Consider the following 7,774-nt stretch of genomic DNA (forward strand, 5'->3'; position numbering starts at 1 on the left):
TTGGGGTTGGGGTAAAGACCTGGTGAGAAAGTGTCAAGCCCCAAAATTATTGAACTTGACATTGAGTCCAGAAGGCTGCGAGTTTCCCAAGCGGAAAATGAGATGCTGTTCTTCCAGATTGTGCTGAGCTTTGCTGGAGCACTGCAGCAAGCCTGAGATGGAAATGTTGGCCAGAGAACACGGCAGAGTGTTGAAGTTGCAGGCAACCAGAAGCTCAGGGTCAGAACGTTGGTATTCTGCAAAACGGTCACTCAATCTGTGCTTCATTTCCCCAGATGGAGTTTAATTCAGATAAATGCGAGGGTTGCATTTTGGTAAGACAAACCAGGACAGAACGTACACAGTTAATCGTTGGGCCCTGGGGAGTGTTGTTGAACAGAGATACTTACGGGTGCAGGTACATAGTTCCTTGAAATTAGTGTCACACATAGACAGGGTGATGAAGAAGGTATTTGGCTTCATTAGTCAGAGCATTGAGTATAATGGCAGATGAGTTTAATCCGGGTAAGTGTGGGGTGCTGCACTTTGGGAGATCAAATGTTAAGGAAAAGTATACAGTCAATGGCAGGACCCTGAGCAGCATTGTTATACAGAGGAATCTTGAGATTCAAGACCATAGCTTCATGAAAGTGGCCATGCAAGTAGATAGGGTGGTAAAGAAGGCGTATGGCATACTTGCCTTTATTGGTCGGGGAAGTGAGTACAAGAGTCAGGATGTCATGTTGCAGCTTTATAAGACTTTGGTTAGGCCACACTTAGAGCATTCAGTTTTGGTCACGACATTACAGGAAGAATGTGGAAGCTTTGGAGAGGGTGAAGAAGAGGTTTACCAGGATGCTGCCTGGATTAGAGGGTATGAGCTATAAGGAGAGGCGAGAAAAACTTGGGTTGTTTTCTCTGGAGTGACGGAGGCTGAGGGAAGACATGATAGAAGTTTATAAAATTATAAGATGCATAGATAGGATTGACGGTCAGAATCTGTTTGTCAGAGTGGAAATATCTAATACTAGTGGGCATGCATTTAAGGTGAGAGGGGGAAAGTTCAAAGGAGATGTCAGGGGCAAGTTTTTTACATAGAGAGTGGCAGAAGTCTGGAACGTGCTGACAGGTGTGGTGGTGGAGGCAGATATGATAGGGTCATTTAAGGGCCTTTTAGATAAGAACATGAATATGCAAGGAGTGGAGGGATATGGACCAAGAGCAGGCAGAAGGGATCGGTTTCATTTGGCATCATGGGCCTGCGCTGCACAGTTCTGTGTTCTGAATTCTATTGGAGTTGGGACGTCATGTTAGGGATGAACAAGACATTGGACATTTGGAGCACTGTATCCAGTTGTGGTCGCATTGCTATAAGAAAGATTTTATGAAACTGGAAAGGGTGAAGTACCAAGACTGGAGGGTGTGATTTACAAGGAGAGTTTGGATAGACTAGGACTTTTTTCCCTGGAACATGGGATGCTGAGGTGTGACCTCATAGAGGTTTATAAAATCACGAGAGGCACAGATAAGGTGAATAACCAAGGTCTTTTCCCAGGTTAGGGAAGTCCAAAACTAGAGGTTTTACATGAGAAGGGGCAGATTTTAAAGAGACTCGAGGGACAAATTTTTCAGACAGAGTGTGGCGCACGTGATAGAAGTCTATAAAATTATAAGATAGGATTGACGGTCAGAAATGGTAGAGGCAGGTACAATTCCAACATTTTTTAAAAAAAATATGGACAGTTATATGAATAGGAAAGGTTTAGAGGTATATAGTCCAAACACAGGCAAATGGGACACATCATCCTCCGGTACTTCCGCCATCTGCAATCTGACCCCACTACCAAAGACATTTTTCCCTCCCCATCCTTATCTGCCTTCCGGAGGGACCACTCTCTCCGTGACTCCCTTGTCCATTCCACACTCCCCACCACCCCCAACACTTTTCCCTGCAACCGCAGGAAGTGCTACACCTGCTCCTACACCTCCCCACTCATCCCCATCCCAGGCCCCAAGAAAACCTTCCACATCAAACAGATGTTCACCTGCACATCTGCTAATGTGGTACATCGTATCCGCTGTTCCCGATGTGGCCTCCTCCATCGGGGAAACCAAGCGAAGGCTTGGGGACCGCTTTGTGGAACACCTACGCTCGATTCACGATAAACGACTGCACCTCCCAGTCGTGAACCACTTCAACTCCCCCTCCCACTCCTTGGACGATATGTTCATCCTGGGCCTCCTCCAGTGCCACAATGATGCCACCCGAAGGTTGCAGGAACAGCACCTCATATTTCACTTGGGAACCCTGCAGCCTAATGGTATCAATGTGGACTTCACAAGCTTCAAAATCTCCCTGCCCCCAACTGCATCCCAAAACCAATGCAGCTCGTCCCCGCCTCCCTAACCTGTCCATCCTTTCTCCCACTTATCCACTCCTCCCACCTCAACCGCCACCCCCACCTCCTACCTACCAGCCTCATCCCCGCCTCCTTGACCTGTCCGTCTTCCCTGGACTGACCAACCCCCACCCTAACTCCCCACCTACACTCACCATTACTGGCTCCATCCCTGCCTCCTTGACTTGTCCATCTCCTCTCCACCTATCTGCTTTTTTATCCATTTTCCATCTGCCTTACCCTCGCTCTCTTATTTATTTCAGAATCCCCTTTCCCTCCCCCATTTCTGAAGAAGAACCCAGACCCGAAACGTCAGCTTTCCTGCTCCTCTGATGCTGCTTGGTCTGCTGTGTTCATCCGGCTCTACACCTTCAGCATCGGCAGTTCCTATTATCTCCAAATAGGACTAGTTCAGTTTCAGAAACCTGGTCAGCATTTAGAAGTTGGGCTGAAGGGCTTGTTTCCATGCTGTATACCTCTATGACTCTATAAGAACAAAATAACATCCATGGCCGAGGTGTGCACTGTGGACATGGCTCTGATTTAGATTGACATTCTCTCATTTTCTTCTGGGACTAGGCCATTTGTTTGTTGCATTCCATCTGAGCCCTCCTCTGTAGTTTTCTTTCAAGTATTTTTTGGAGAGAATGATTTGCAACTTCCAGAGTGATAGCCTTCTCAATAGTTAGACAGTCAGAGCTGAACTGCATTGCCCAGGATCAGATGACATGGAATATAGAGAAGAATATCACGTCAGTGTGTGCTGCAGTTTACAGTGTTCATGAGACATTTCTATTTCATTGGCCTCATCCCAGATTTTCAGCATATGTCCATGTTCCCTTTTCTCTCGTGCACTTGTCCTCTTGTGATTCAACGGCAAATTTTAATTCATCGATAAGATTTGAGCAATGCTGGCTAAGACAGGATTGATACCCAATCCATAACAGCCCTTGAGAAAGTAGCTGTGAGATGCCATCTTGACCTGCTGAAGCTCTACCCGCCAGATAAGTGGAAAGTATTCACTGATATCAATTTGTGCTTTGTAGACAGGCACTGAGAAGACAGGAGGTCAGTTACTCATCACAGAATTCCCATCTTCTGAGCTGCAGTTGGAGCTGTAGTACTTATATGTATGATCCAGTTCATCCACTTGCCTTGTTACACTTCAAAAGCATATTTGCATTCAGTACAGGTTGTGGGCCTCACTAGCATTTATTCACCATTGCTAATCACCATGAAGAAGCTGATGATAAGCCACCTCTTTGAACTGTTGCAGTGCATGTGGTAGACCCACACTGATGTACGTCAGAGAGATCCAGGGTTTTGACCCAGTGACAGTGAAGGGATGACTACACAGTTCAAAGTAAGTATGATTTATGACTTAGAGGGGATCATTCAGAAAGTGGTGTCTCTGTGTATCTGCTGCCTCATCATTCTCACGTCAGGAGGCACAGGTCTTGCTACATATGGACACAGCCTACTTTAATAAATGTGAAGACAGAAAAAGTGTCGAACATTGTACAAGCATCAGCAGAAATGATGATCATATGATGGAGCGAAGTTCATTGCTGTAACCGCAGAAGTTCACTAAATGCAAGCTGATTGCAAAACTTTCAGCTTCCTTCTCAAATTGATTTGATTTGAATATCTGATGTTTACAAAGAGCATTTTCCTTTCGCAATGACTTGATGATGTTCCAAATTGTAAATACTCTCAGTTGAATAAGAGAACATCTTACTGGGGATGGGAACAAAAACAGAAGTTGCTGGAAAAGCTCAGCAATTTTGGCAGCATTTGTGAAGAAAAAAAATCAGAGTTTCAGTCCGGTGACCCTTCCTCAGAATTGATGGTAGCTGAGAAACCATCGGTTTATATGCAGAAAATAGGGAGAGAGATGGGGGAGGGAGTAAACAATAGGATAGAGCCCAAAGAGAGAGAAGAGCATTTGGATAGACAAAGGAGTTGATAATGATCTGACTGGGAGGGTGAATAGCTGTTAAAGGGGACTGTTAGGGACTAATAACAGGTAGTGTGTACTGGCAGGCTGTGTGGTAACAAGGCCTGGTGTGTGGGGGAGGGTGCAAGGACATGGGAGAGATTAGGCCCTAAAATTATTGAACTCGATATTGAGCCTGGAGGGCTGTAGGGTCCCCAAGTGGAAAATGAGGTGTTGTTCCTCCAGCTTGCGTTGGGCTTCACTGCAGCAAGCCAGAGACAGAGATGTTGGCCAAGGAACAGGTTGGAGTGTTGAAGTGGCAGGCAACAGGGAGTTCAGGGTCTATTTGCGAGCAGAACATAGATGTTCTGCAAAGCGGTCACCCAGTCTACGCTTTGTTTCCCCGATGTAGAGGAGACCACATTGTGAGCAGTGTTTGCAGTAGACCAGATTCTGCGAAGTGCAGGTGGAGTGTTACTTCACCTGGAAGGTATGTTTGGGCCCTTGGATACTGGGGAGGGAGGAGGTAAATGGGCAGGTGTTGCAACTTCACTGGTTACAGAGGAAGGTGCTGTGGTGCTGGGGGTGGGGGGTGGGTGTATGGAGAGATGGGAGACCAGGCTGTACTGGAGGGAATGGTCCCTGCGGAAGGCGGACAAGGGAAGGGAGGGGAGTATGTGTCTGGTGGTGGCATCTCGCTGGAGGTGGCGGAAATGGCATCTGATGATGATTTTCTGGATGTCGATGCTGGTGGGATGGGGTTGGGGTATTGTTCAAAGATAATGGAGTTACAGTAGTCAGAGGGAAGGTGGCGGCCTAGTGGTATTATCACTAGCCTGTTGATCGTTCGGGTAATATTCTGTGGTTTGGGGTTCAAATCCCACTGTGCAGATGATGGAATTTGAATTCAATAGATCTGTACTGATATATTGAAGATATTCAGATATCTATATCTGAAAATAAGCATCTGGCAATGACCAGGAAACCATTGTCAGGCAAATTCCCACCTGATTCTCTATTACCCTTAAAGGAAGGAAACCTCTGTCCTTACCTGATCTGACTGATATGTGTCTCCAAAGCCATAACAATGCAATTGACCCTGAAACAGGGATGGGCATCAAATGCTGGCCTAGTAAGTGTCATCAACATCTTGTGAATGAATAAAAAAAAATTAATATCAATTGCTGATGAGCTTCAGTATCAACACTGCAGCCTATTAGTCTCTCACCATCATTATATTAGTATGGAGCTAGCACACAATGATGCAGGCAGCTACAATCAAAAGTGCACACTCGGGAACCCAGTCTCAGCACCAAGTTCCTGATTCTTCCAGGTTTCTTGTAAGACAATGGTCCTTCCATCAGTACTTGATTAGATTTTGTGGCAGTTCAGGAGATCTTCCCATGGGCCTGGTTCCAGACTATACTAGGAGGGTGGATCAACTGGTCCCAGGCAACTGCCTTAACAATACTGCACTCACTCCTGACCAATGGCTGCTGTTACATCAGGAGGAGAATCTGAAGATTTGGCACTGTCCCAAATATGTTTATAAGATCATTTTTGCCCTCCATCTGTCTCTCTCCCTCTCAGATCTTCGGATAATACACCTGAGGTCAGTTTTTGAATATACTCAAACTTTCAGTGCAGGCCTGTTTGATGCTGACGAGGATCGTGTGAACATCAGTTTTCTCTGGGAGTATTCTGTCCCCTGGCCAAAGTGTCAGGGAACTCTTCCCCAGGTCTTACTGCATTTCCCATGGGCCATTTGCCACCTGCCTACTTGACGAGAACTGCCCCTGTCTCCAAACACTTGTTAATATACTTCAGTGCAAAGAGCTGGTCAATTTACAATCTGTCAGCCACTTTGTTCAGCATTTCTACCCAAGATTTCAGGATTATCACTCAGTCTCTGTCTATTAATATGCTTCAAGATTGTTTCTTAGTTTACTTGTTGAGGGTTGAAGATCATCTGCCGGTCCTTACCAGATTGATAAAAGGGGTACACAGGTTGTCAAAAGTCTCTCTGTGATCAGTTCAGGAATGTCTGTAGAATCTAGGAACCTCAATGCAGGGAGTGCAATGTTTGTCTTCAACCTTGTCATAGTCCCTGAATACTTGGAATTGTTTATGTTTTTCCACACAGAGAGAGGCAGAGATTCAATGCTGTGCCCACTGATTCCTCAGGAGTTCTATGTTATTCGAAAAAGTACTACTCAATTAAAGCACTCTAATTCATAGAGACGCAGAAGTGCTGTGGTGCAGAAAGAGGCCATTTGGCCCATCATGTCTGCACTGCCTCTCTAAATGAGCATTATGATTTTGTGCTATTCTCCTATCTCCCTTGCATGTTGTTTCCATTAAAATAATCATGTAATGCTGTCTCGAAAGCCTCAGTTGATTCTGCCTCCATCATACTTCCAGGCAATGTGTTCCAGATCTGAACCATTCGTTCTAAGCTTGCATTTGCTTCTTTTGCAACTCAGTTTATATCTATACCCCACTCATTCTTGGTTTTTCTTTTGAGTGGGAAGAGATTCTCCCTATCTACTCCATTCAGCCCCTCATTATTTTGAATTTTTTCCTCTTAATGTTCTTCTATCCAAAAAGAACAGTCCCAAACTCTTCTATTTATTATCATAACTGAAGTTTCTCAACCATGGGACCATTGTTGTAAATGTCTTTTGCATTCTGTCTAATTAATTTATATCCTTCCTATAGTGTGTCTGCCCAGAACTGATACAAAGCTCTAGCTGAGGTGTAATGTCTGTCTTCATCAAGTCCAGCATCACCTCCTTGCTCATGTACTCTGTGACCCTGTAAATGAAGCCAAGAATACACTATATTTTATAAATTGCTCTCTCCACTTGTCCTTCAGTAATCTGTGCACATTTACAGCAAGGTCCCTCTGCACCTGCACTTCTCTCCTCGCAGTTGACGATTCTCCCAAGTTTTGTGTCATCCACATACTTTGAAATTGCCCTTTGCACACAAAAATCACAATCATTAGTCATGAATTACTGCTGCCTTTCCTGTTGCTCAGGTAACTTGCTGTCCACATCACTAGTCTTTTTTATTGCACGTCCTATAACTTTTCTTACTTTTATTTTTTGTTAATCTCTCCAAACTAGTTTTTAGCTAAACCTAGTTATTCCTGAAGCACTAATTTCCTTAATTTCTCAAATTTGCATCAAACACATATCAAAGGTCCCAGAATTATCTGATCGTTATTGACTTTCTTCAGCACTCCCTCTCTGCAGATCACCTTATTCAATCATATTTCTTATTCTTTGGATGAAGTGCTGTTAATTTCTCAACTATCAGTTTACAAGTACATGTAATTAAAACAAGAATATACAGGAACTTCACCTGTATCCATCTTGTTGCTCATTCCTATTGTGTATGATTTTCCCCTTCATCTGTCCTGAAGCAAGTCCATTTTACTTTATTTTACTCCCTCTCA

The sequence above is a fragment of the Rhincodon typus genome, chromosome 35, assembly GCF_021869965.1.
Source record: "Rhincodon typus isolate 14 chromosome 35, sRhiTyp1.1, whole genome shotgun sequence".
Lineage (NCBI taxonomy): Eukaryota > Metazoa > Chordata > Chondrichthyes > Orectolobiformes > Rhincodontidae > Rhincodon > Rhincodon typus.